Source organism: Oncorhynchus keta, chromosome 34 (genome assembly GCF_023373465.1).
Source record: "Oncorhynchus keta strain PuntledgeMale-10-30-2019 chromosome 34, Oket_V2, whole genome shotgun sequence".
Taxonomy (NCBI): domain Eukaryota; kingdom Metazoa; phylum Chordata; class Actinopteri; order Salmoniformes; family Salmonidae; genus Oncorhynchus; species Oncorhynchus keta.
The window spans coordinates 19,222,106-19,234,804 of record NC_068454.1 but is presented as its reverse complement, the minus strand read 5'-3'; positions in this window follow the sequence as shown (position 1 = coordinate 19,234,804).

Below are 12,699 nucleotides of genomic sequence, written 5' to 3'. Positions count from 1 at the left end.
CACAGAACACTGGGTTAGGGTTCGGCCTATGGGGTCAACACTGTCCACGACAGGTGGCACAGAACAATAGGTTAGGGTTCGGCCTATGGGGTCGACACTGTCCACAACAGGTGGCACAGAACACTGGGTTAGGGTTCGGCCTATGGGGTCAACACTGTCCACGACAGGTGGCACAGAACAATAGGTTAGGGTTCGGCCTATAGGGTCAACACTGTCCACGACAGGTGGCACAGAACAATAGGTTAGGGTTCGGCCTATAGGGTCAACACTGTCCACAACAGGTGGCACAGAACACTGGGTTAGGGTTCGGCCTATGGGGTCGACACTGTCCACAACAGGTGGCACAGAACAATAGGTTAGGGTTCGGCCTATGGGGTCGACACTGTCCACAACAGGTGGCACAGAACACTGGGTTAGGGTTCGGCCTATGGGGTCGACACTGTCCACAACAGGTGGCACAGAACAATAGGTTAGGGTTCGGCCTATGGGGTCGACACTGTCCACAACAGGTGGCACAGAACAATAGGTTATGGTTCGGCCTATGGGGTCGACACTGTGCACGACAGGTGGCACAGAACAATAGGTTAGGGTTCGGCCTATGGGGTCGACACTGTCCACAACAGGTGGCACAGAACACTGGGTTAGGGTTCGGCCTATGGGGTCGACACTGTGCACGATAGGTGGCACAGAACACTGGGTTAGGGTTCGGCCTATGGGGTCGACACTGTGCACGACAGGTGGCACAGAACAATAGGTTAGGGTTCGGCCTATAGGGTCAACACTGTCCACGACAGGTGGCACAGAACACAGGGTTAGGGTTCGGCCTATGGGGTCGACACTGTCCACAACAGGTGGCACAGAACAATAGGTTAGGGTTCGGCCTATGGGGTCGACACTGTCCACAACAGGTGGCACCGAACAATAGGTTAGGGTTCGGCCTATGGGGTCGACACTGTCCACAACAGGTGGCACAGAACAATAGGTTAGGGTTCGGCCTATGGGGTCGACACTGTGCACGACAGGTGGCACAGAACACAGGGTTAGGGTTCGGCCTATGGGGTCGACACTGTCCACAACAGGTGGCACAGAACAATAGGTTAGGGTTCGGCCTATAGGGTCAACACTGTCCACAACAGGTGGCACAGAACAATAGGTTAGGGTTCGGCCTATAGGGTCAACACTGTCCACAACAGGTGGCACAGAACACTGGGTTAGGGTTCGGCCTATGGGGTCGACACTGTCCACGACAGGTGGCACAGAACAATAGGTTAGGGTTCGGCCTATAGGGTCGACACTGTCCACGACAGGTGGCACAGAACAATAGGTTAGGGTTCGGCCTATAGGGTCAACACTGTCCACGACAGGTGGCACAGAACAATAGGTTAGGATTCGGCCTATAGGGTCACGACAGGTGGCACAGAACAATAGGTTAGGATTCGGCCTATAGGGTCACGACAGGTGGCGCTGAGTACAGTACTTTATGAACCCAATGTAGGACATTATTTATCCCCATCTTCTATTAGGTTACTTCTTAAATGCTGTGCAACACCCATCAAAATACAACAGCCAAGTCCCAGTCACCGCTTGATGTACAGTATACAGTATCTTTAACATTATCAGTATCAACAGCTGGATTGGTATACTTTATATGGCATTGATCGTCATCATCATCCTCATCAATGGGGATCTGCTGCTTCTGCTGAGGATGACGATAATGATGGTAATTATCATCATAGTGATGTTATGTCCATAGATACCATAGATACCATAGATACACTCATGTTGTTTTGAAATGCCAGGATATACAGTTTTGGTTCACTAAAAGGTACGCTGTCTTGTTAATATACTTTAGATAACCTTACGGTTTCCAGTGTGCACTTATGAGAGTTAGGGGAGCAGAGTAGAGAACACCCAAGAACAGCTGACGATTTAATACATGTCTAGTGGGTCCCCCACATTCTCAGAGAGAGGGAGAGGGAGAGGGACAGAGAGAGAGATGTCAGAAGGGGTAAGGAGTATGTGTGGGTGGGTGGGAGATTAGGAGGATGGAGGGGGAGAAGGAAAGAAAGGAAGACAGAGAGAGAGAGCCTGTCTTGTTTGTAGCTTGTCAGCAATTGCTTGAGACAAGCTTCCCCTCCATGTGTGAAAGCTACTTGGCAAGTTGGCAGGAATGCCTGGACTGTACCAAGTGGAGGCCAGTAGGAGGGTTCAACAGGGAAACAGACTCAGACCGAGCAGGCTGTGTGGTTGAAGTGATACCCCAGTGCTTTGATGCTGCCCTGGTGTCTATCTTTGTGTACGTGTGTGTGTGTGTTTGTGTGTCTGTGTGTGTGTGATTGTGTGTGTGTGTGAAAGAGAAAGAGGGAGTGAGAGGTTGAGGGAGAGAGTGGTCTGTATGGATATGTGCTCTCTTTCACAAGCAGCAACAAAAGAGAGGGAATGAGACACCCCTTTCTCCCCCTCCCCTCCCTCCCCTCAGGAGAAAAAGAAAGAAAAACACAGGGAAAAAAGATGATGAAATCCAAAGTGTTCCAGTAGACATTTTGTGTGTGCGCATGTGTGTGCGTGTGTATGATACAGAGAGACAGATAAACACATTCTTTGCTCTCCATCTCTACAAAGCGTCCACACACACACACCCATCTTGTTTTGTGTGGGTGTTTGCATGTGTGTGTGTGCACGATACAGCGAGACAGAGACAGAGAGATAAAGACATTCCTCAAAGAGTCCACACACACTGCCAGGTGTGCATCTTGCTTTGTGTGTGTTTGCAATCTGTCAGTGTTTGTGTAAACACCAGCATGTCTCTCCCCTGTTCCCCAGTAGGGGTTGTAATAGTCTTGAGAATGTGTGTGGTCGTGCTGTGGCTGTGGTTGTGGCAGTGTAGCCTGTTGATTCCCCCAGCCACTCCTCTCCCTTCTAAATCAGTAGAGAACACAGACCGAGACACATATATATATATTCTCTCTCTCTCTCTCTCAATCCATAATTTCCACGGCAACAGGAATCTTTCTTTCTTTGAGGAAGTGCCCATTGTGGGATATTGGACATCAGAGATGGAAAGACAAATTCCTAATAATCTAAATGTGGTCTTAATTAATGAAGGAGTAAATTAGTTGTCTCAAATGGATTCAATTAAATCAACCAGTTAAAAAGCGCACATTGAATGAAGTCTTCTTCTTCTCTCTAAGGAACATTTTGAGTATGTGTACACACACACACACACACACACACACACACACACACACACACACACACACACACACACACACACACACAAAAATAGAGGCTCCTGTTGGCAGTCACAGAGATTTTATTTCCAGACTGAAGCAGTAAAGTTCCAGAATGCCCAGTCAGCAGTGGTTCTACTCTACAAGGAACAGAACCCCCTGCTCCCTTTTCATTATTTGCACTTGTGGTTAAAAAAATATATATTTTTAAAGGATGTGTAGTTATAAGTGAATAATAAGTGAATAATGTTGCGGATATCGAAACATGTTTTGGTTAAGGAGTGTATACAACTTGGGTGCTGGAGGGGCTGTAGAGAGGAGAAACACTGATCTCACACACGTACACACACACACACACACACACACACACACACACACACACACACACACACACACACACACACACACACACACACACACACACACACACACACACACACACACACACACCTGATGGATACAGTTGTAAGTAGGTGTGGAAGCTGTTTTGACATGGTTTGTGTCTCTCCTTGAGGAGACTCAGCTCTGAGAGACGTATACGAAGGAAGGGATGGAAGGGGAAGAGAGGAGAGGGGAGGATAGAGGAGTGATAGAGGAGAGAGAGAGAGAGAGGGAGGGATGGAGAGGAGAGGGGAGGATAGAGGAGTGATAGAGGAGAGAGAGAGAGGGAGGGATGGAATGGGAGGAGAGGAGAGGGGAGGATAGAGGAGTGATAGAGGAGAGAGAGAGGGAGGGATGGAAGGGGAGGAGAGGAGAGGGGAGGATAGAGGAGTGATAGAGGAGAGGGAGAGAGGGAGGGATGGAAGGGGAGGAGAGGAGAGGGGAGGATAGAGGAGTGATAGAGGAGAGTGAGAGAGGGAGGGATGGAAGGGGAGGAGAGGAGAGGGGAGGATAGAGGAGAGAGAGAGAGAGGGAGGGATGGAATGGGAGGGGAGGATGGAGGAGTGATAGAGGAGAGAGAGAGAGGGAGGGATGGAAGGGGAGGAGAGGAGAGGGGAGGATAGAGGAGTGATAGAGGAGAGAGAGAGGGGGAGGGATGGAAGGGGAGGAGAGGAGAGGGGAGGATAGAGGAGTGATAGAGGAGAGTGAGAGAGGGACGGAGGGAATGGGAGGAGAGGAGAGGGGAGGATAGAGGAGTGATGGAGGAGAGAGTGAGAGAGGGAGGGATGATGGAGTAAGAGGAAAGGGTTTTATCATGTGAAGGGAGGGAAGGATGGACATAAGGGGAAAGGAGTGATAGAGGGAGTGAGGAAAAGAGAGAGGAGGGAAAGGAAGAAATGGAGAGAGGGAGAGGACAGAGGAGGTATGGGAGGGAGGGGGGATCTCAGGGGTTTGAATTACATTAGTATTCATGGAGAAGAGGAGGCCACAGACAGCACAGAAACACAGAAGAGACAGACGGAGAATATGAGAATACCACACACACACACACACACACACACACACACACACACACACACACACACACACACACACACACACACACACACACACACACACACACACACACACACACACACACACACAAAATGATTTTCTGCATGTATTGGCCTGTGTGTGTGTATGTGTTCAGCATGTGTTCAGCATGCAATTGTGTTGTATATGTGCAGAGTTGTGTAAGCTGTCTGTCAGCACCAAACCTGTCTAAAGCAGCAGACCCGCACTAATAATCACATACAGTTGAAGTCGGAAGTTTACATACACCTTAGCCAAATACATTTAAACTCGGTTTTTTACAATTCCTGACATTTAAAATAATCTGTTTTAGGTCAGTTAGGATCACCACTTCATTTCAAGAATGTGAAATGTCTGAATAATAGTAGAGAGAATGATTTATTTCAGCGTTTCTTTCTTTCATCACATTCCCAGTGGGTCAGAAGTTTACGTACACTGAAATAGTATTTGGTAGCATTGCCTTTAAATTGTTTAACTTGGGTCAAACATTTTGTGTAGCCTTCCACAAGCTTCCCACAATACGTTGGGTGAATTTTGGCCCATTCCTCCTGACAGAGCTGGTGTAACTGAGTCTGGTTTATAGGCCTCTTTGCTCGCATGCACTTTTTCAGTTCTGCCCACAAATGTTCTATAGGATTGAGGTCAGGGCTTGTGATGGCCACTCAAATACCTTGACTTTGTTGTCCTTAAGCCATTTTGCCACAACTTTGGAAGTATGTTTGGGGTCATTTGTCCATTTGGAAGACCCATTTGAGAACAAGCTTTAACTTCCTGACTGATGTCCTTCATCAAATTCATCTATTTTGTGAAGTGCACCAGTCCCTCCTGCAACAAAGCACCCCCACAACACGATGCTGCCACCCCCCTGCTTCACGGTTGGGATAGTGTTGTTAGGCTTGCAAGCCTCCCCCTTTTCCCTCCAAACATAAAGATGGTCATTATGGCCAAACAGTTCTCTTTTTGTTTCTCTCGACTATTTTTCTAGCATTTCACATTCTTGAAATAAAGTGGTGATCCTAACTGACCTGAGACAGGGAATTTTTTACTAGGATTCAATGTCAGGAATTGTGAAAAACTGAGTTTAAATGTATTTGGCTCAGGTGTATGTAAACTTCCGACTTCATCTGTACATACAGGCAGTAGAGCACAACATCCGCTCTCCAGTCCCTCTTTTCCCAACCAATATACACATCCAGGACCAGGGCTGCATGTACATAACTACCTCAATTGGGCCGACCAACCAGTGCTCCCGCACATTGGCTAACCCAGCTATCTGCATTGTGTCCCGCCCCCCACCACCCGCCAACCCCTCTTTTACACTACTGCTACTCTCTGTTCATCATATATGCATAGTCACTTTAACCATATCTACATGTACATACTACCTCAATCAGCCTGACTAACCGGTGTCTGTATGTAGCCTCGCTACTTTTATAGCCTTGCTACTGTATATAGCCTAAATATTTCACTGTAAGGTCTACCTACACCTGTTGTATTCGGGGCACATTAGGGACATCTTGCCCATGCAGGAGCGAGAGTTCTTGCTGGGCTTAGCTCAGCGAAAGAGATGGGGGAAGTAAAGACAGAATCTGACCCTAATTGGGTGACTTACAATACACCACAAACTATGATGGCAGGAGTGGAGGAGGAATAGGAGAGGAGGCAGAGGGCGAAAAGACACCACTTCCATGGTGGTCTATTCTTAGCCTCTACTCTCTCCTCAGACTAGGGGGGTGGGAGGGGGGCAGTGTGCAGCTGATTTGCTACGACACAAGACACACTGGTTGCTGTGGACTCCTGTGGCCTAGATATGAGAGATTCTTGTAACCCTCACATCCACACACGCATATGCGCACACACACACACATACAGTACATACACTGTCTTACAGTAACCACTGACTGGAAAGTATAATCTCTGCAACAGACACAGGAATATAAGAGATGACCTGTGAACAGTAGACAGAGAGAAGGAGATGAGAGAAAAGATAAGGAGAAGGAGATGAGGGAAGAGAGAATGAGATGAGGGAGAGAGAAGGAGATGTGGGAGAGAGAAGGAGATGAGGGAAAGAGATAAGGAGATGAGGGAAAGAGAGAAGGAGATGAGGGAAGAGATAAGGAGAAGGAGATGAGAGAATGAGATGAGGGAGAGAGAAGGAGATGTGGGAGAGAGAAGGAGATGAGGGAAGAGAGAATGAGATGAGGGAGAGAGAAGGAGATGTGGGAGAGAGAAGGAGATGAGGGAAGAGATAAGGAGATGAGAGAAAAGATAAGGAGAAGGAGATGAGGGAAGAGAGAAGGAGATGTGGGAGAGAGAAGGAGATGAGGGAAGAGATAAGGAGAAGGAGATGAGGGAAGAGAGAATGAGATGAGGGAGAGATAAGGAGATGAGAGAAAAGATAAGGAGAAGGAGATGAGGGAAGAGAGAATGAGATGAGGGAGAGAGAAGGAGATGTGGGAGAGAGAAGGAGATGAGGGAAGAGATAAGGAGAAGGAGATGAGGGAAGAGAGAATGAGATGAGGGAGAGAGAAGGAGATGTGGGAGAGAGAAGGAGATGAGGGAAGAGATAAGGAGAAGGAGATGAGGGAAGAGAGAATGAGATGAGGGAGAGAGAAGGAGATGTGGGAGAGAGAAGGAGATGAGGGAAGAGATAAGGAGAAGGAGATGAGGGAAGAGAGAATGAGATGAGGGAGAGAGAAGGAGATGTGGGAGAGAGAAGGAGATGAGGGAAAGAGATAAGGAGATGAGGGAAGAGATAAGGAGAAGGAGATGAGGGAAGAGATAAGGAGAAGGAGATGAGGGAAGAGATAAGGAGATGAGGGAGAGAGAAGGAGATGTGGGAGAGAGAAGGAGATGAGGGAAGAGATAAGGAGAAGGAGATGAGGGAAGAGAGAATGAGATGAGGGAGAGAGAAGGAGATGTGGGAGAGAGAAGGAGATGAGGGAAGAGATAAGGAGAAGGAGATGAGGGAAGAGAGAATGAGATGAGGGAGAGAGAAGGAGATGTGGGAGAGAGAAGGAGATGAGGGAAAGAGATAAGGAGATGAGGGAAGAGATAAGGAGAAGGAGATGAGGGAAGAGATAAGGAGAAGGAGATGAGGGAAGAGATAAGGAGATGAGGGAAAAGATAAGGAGAAGGAGATGAGGGAAGAGAGAAGGAGAAGGAGATGAGGGAAGAGATAAGGAGATGAGGGAAGAGAGAAGGAGAAGGAGATGAGGGAAGAGAGAAGGAGAAGGAGATGAGGGAAGAGAGAAGGAGAAGGAGATGAGGGAAGAGATAAGGAGAAGGAGATGAGGGAAGAGATAAGGAGAAGGAGATGAGGGAAGAGATAAGGAGAAGGAGATGAGGGAAGAGATAAGGAGATGAGGGAAAAGATAAGGAGATGAGGGAAGAGAGAAGGAGAAGGAGATGAGGGAAGAGAGAAGGAGAAGGAGATGAGGGAAGAGAGAATGAGATGAGGGAGAGAGAAGGAGATGTGGGAGAGAGAAGGAGATGAGGGAGAGAGAAGGAGATGAGGGAAAGAGAAGGAGATGAGGGAAGAGAGAAGGAGATGAGGGAAGAGAGAAGGAGATGAGGGAGAGAGAATGAGATGAGGGAAAGAGAAGGAGATGAGGGAGAGCAATAGCACTTGAAAGAAAGGGATGGAGACATAATCAAATAGACATAAAGAGAGAGGGGCGAGGAAATGGAGAAGAAGATGGTTAAAATGGAAGGGGAGATGGATAGAATGATAACAAGATAGAGAGGGAAAGAGAGAAGGGTAGAGGAATACTGAGGTGGAGGGAGAGAGAGACAGAGGTAGAGGTAGAGGTAGAGGGAGAGGGAGAGAGATAGCTAGAGGGAGTGAGGGAGAGAGAGGGAGAGATAGCGAGAGGGAGGGAGAGAGAGAGAGAGCGGGAGAGATCACTTACTGTGTCCTCTAAACAGTCTGAGGTGCTGCATAGAGATGAAGGAGGCATGGTTGCCATGGCGGCAGCCCTGCATCCTTTTGTTAAAGATGTCACTCAGGGGGAATCAGGGCTAATGAGAAGGGAGTGTGTGTTTGTGTCGTGATCTTGGCAGTCTATTCAGGTGAGTGTGTATTGAGAATGTGTGTGTGTGTGTAATGTGTCCTAGGGTTGAGAGAGAGAGAGAGGGAGAGAGGGAGAGAGGGAGAGAGAGAGAGAGAGAGAGAGAGAGAGAGAGAGGAGAGAGAGAGAGAGGCGCGTAGGCAACGGTATACATGTAAAGGAATGTCCATTGAAACTGAAATCAAAGGAGTTGTGAGTTTTTGTGTAAGTGCATATATGTGTGCACATTTATATGTGTGTGTATTTACTTGAGACAGAGGAGTGTATGAGAGAGTGTAGGTGCTGTGTGTGTTGTCTCCATTGAGAGTGAGACAGGTAGAGTGTACAGGGCTGCGTAGGTGGACTGTTCTCTCTGCTCAGAAAATTAGAGAAGAATCAAAGAGGTGCAGGACTCGTTTAATCACTCTCTCTTCCTCTTTTCTTCTCCCTCTCTTTCTTCTCAGCAGAAACAGCCTTGAGGTTCAGACACCTGTGCGCACACACACACACACACACACACACACACACACACACACACACACACACACACACACACACACACACACACACACACACACACACACACACACACACACACACACACACACACACACACACAAACAAGCGGGTACACACATATTCATACAAACGCACACGCACAGTAATATTAGTCTGTCAACACTGCCATCAAAGTGTGCGAGAGGGCCTCATTTCAGTCTTTCCTATTTTTCCATTTCCTTTCTTTTATTCTCTCCCTTTCTCTGTCTCTCCACTGACAGGGATAAATAATTTGATCTAGAGGGTTTTCAAATTCCACCACTCTGAGAAGCGTGACGTTAATCTTTTATTATCTGCCCTCTCATTCTGCCCTTTTCTTTCTCTTCCATTTCTTTCTGCTTATCCCACCTTCCCTTCCCCTCTCCAACCCAATCCCTCCCTCCCCCTCTCCAACCCAATCCCTCCCTCCCCCTCTCCAACCCTATCCTTCCCTTCCCCTCTCCAACCCTATCCTTCCCTCCCCCTCTCCAACCCTATCCTTCCCTTCCCCTCTCCAACCCACCTTCCCTTCCCCTCTCCAACCCAATCCCTCCCTCCCCCTCTCCAACCCTATCCCTCACTCCCCCTCTCCAACCCTATCCCTCCCTCCCCCTCTCCAACCATATCCTTCCCTTCCCCTCTCCAACCCTATCCCTCCCTCCCCCTCTCCAACCCTATCCTTCCCTTCCCCTCTCCAACCCTATCCTTCCCTCCCCCTCTCCAACCCTATCCCTCCCTCCCCCTCTCCAACCCAATCCCTCCCTCCCCCTCTCCAACCCTATCCCTCCCTCCCCCTCTCCAACCCTATCCTTCCCTTCCCCTCTCCAACCCTATCCTTCCCTCCCCCTCTCCAACCCTATCCCTCCCTCCCCCTCTCCAACCCAATCCCTCCCTCCCCCTCTCCAACTCTATCCTTCCCTTCCCCTCTCCAACCCTATCCCTCCCTCCCCCTCTCCAACCCTATCCTTCCCTCCCTCTCTCCAACCCAATCCCTCCCTCCCCCTCTCCAACCCTATCCTTCCCTCCCCCTCTCCAACCCTATCCCTCCCTCCCCATCTCCAACCCTATCCCTCCATTCCCCATCCAACCCAATCCCTCCCCCCCCCCTCTCCAACCCAATCCCTCCCTCCCCCTCTCCAACCCTATCCCTCCCTCCCCCTCTCCAACCCTATCCCTCCCTCCCCATCTCCAACCCTTTCCCTCCCCCCTCTCCAACCCTATCCTTCCCTCCCCTCTCCAACCCTATCCCTCCCTCCCCTCTCCAACCCTATCCTTCCCTTCCCCTCTCCAACCCAATCCCTCCCTCCCCTCTCCAACCCAAACCCCCTCCCCTCTCCAACCCAATCCCTCCCTCCCCCTCTCCAACCCTATCCTTCCCTCCCCCTCTCCAACCCTATCCCTCCCTCCCCCTCTCCAACCCTATCCTTCCCTCCCCTCTCCAACCCAATCCCTCCCTCCCCTCTCCAACCCTATCCTTCCCTCCCTCTCTCCAACCCAATCCCTCCCTCCCACTCTCCAACCCTATCCTTCCCTCCCCTCTCCAACCCTATCCCTCCCTCCCCATCTCCAACCCTATCCCTCCATTCCCCATCCAACCCAATCCCTCCCTCCCCCTCTCCAACCCAATCCCTCCCTCCCCTCTCCAACCCTATCCCTGCCTCCCCCTCTCCAACCCTATCCCTCCCTCCCCATCTCCAACCCTTTCCCTCCCTCCCCCTCTCCAACCCTATCCTTCCCTCCCCTCTCCAACCCTATCCCTCCCTCCCCTCTCCAACCCTATCCTTCCCTTCCCCTCTCCAACCCAATCCCTCCCTCCCCCTCTCCAACCCAATCCCCCTCCCCTCTCCAACCCAATCCCTCCCTCCCCCTCTCCAACCCTATCCTTCCCTCCCCCTCTCCAACCCTATCCCTCCCTCCCCCTCTCCAACCCTATCCTTCCCTCCCCCTCTCCAACCCAATCCCTCCCTCCCCCTCGCCAACCCTATCCTTCCCTCCCTCTCTCCAACCCAATCCCTCCCTCCCCTCTCCAACCCTATCCTTCCCTCCCCCTCTCCAACCCTATCCCTCCCTCCCCATCTCCAACCCTATCCCTCCATCCCCCATCCAACCCAATCCCTCCCTCCCCCTCTCCAACCCTATCCCTGCCTCCCCCTCTCCAACCCTATCCCTCCCTCCCCATCTCCAACCCTTTCCCTCCATTCCCCATCCAACCCAATCCCTCCCTCCCCCTCTCCAACCCTATCCCTGCCTCCCTCTCTCCAACCCTATCTCTGCCTCCCTCTTTCCAACCCTATCCCTCCCTCCCCCTCTCCAACCCTATACTTCCCTCCCCCTGTCCAACCCTATCCCTCCCTCCCCATCTCAAACCCTATCCCTCCATTCCCCATCCAACCCAATAACCTTGTTTGGGTGTAGGGCCTGATCAGAGCCTGGAGGTACTGAGGTGCCGTTCCCCTCACAGCTCCGTAGGCAAGCACCATGGTCTTGTAGCGGATGCGAGCTTCAACTGGAAGCCAGTGGAGAGAGCGGAGGAGCGGGGTGACGTGAGAGAACTTGGGAAGGTTGAACACCAGACGGGCTGCGGCGTTCTGGATGAGTTGTAGGGGTTTAATGGCACAGGCAGGGAGCCCAGCCAACAGCGAGTTGCAGTAATCCAGACGGGAGATGACAAGTGCCTGGATTAGGACCTGCGCCGCTTCCTGTGTGAGGCAGGGTCGTACTCTGCGGATGTTGTAGAGCATGAACCTACAGGAACGGGCCACCGCCTTGATGTTAGTTGAGAACGACAGGGTGTTGTCCAGGATCACGCCAAGGTTCTTAGCGCTCTGGGAGGAGGACACAATGGAGTTGTCAACCGTGATGGCGAGATCATGGAACGTGCAGTCCTTCCCCGGGAGGAAGAGCAGCTCCGTCTTGCCGAGGTTCAGCTTGAGGTGGTGATCCGTCATCCACACTGATATGTCTGCCAGACATGCAGAGATGCGATTCGCCACCTGGTCATCAGAAGGGGGAAAGGAGAAGATTAATTGTGTGTCGTCTGCATAGCAATGATAGGAGAGACCATGTGAGGTTATGACAGAGCCAAGTGACTTGGTGTATAGCGAGAATAGGAGAGGGCCTAGAACAGAGTCCTGGGGACACCAGTGGTGAGAGCGCGTGGTGAGGAGACAGATTCTCGCCACGCCACCTGGTAGGAGCGACCTGTCAGGTAGGACGCAATCCAAGCGTGGGCCGCGCCGGAGATGCCCAAATCGGAGAGGGTGGAGAGGAGGATCTGATGGTTCACAGTATCGAAGGCAGCCGATAGGTCTAGAAGGATGAGAGCAGAGGAGAGAGTTAGCTTTAGCAGTGCAGAGCGCCTCCGTGATACAGAGAAGAGCAGTCTCAGTTGAATGACTAGTCTTGAAACCTGACTGATTTGGATCAAG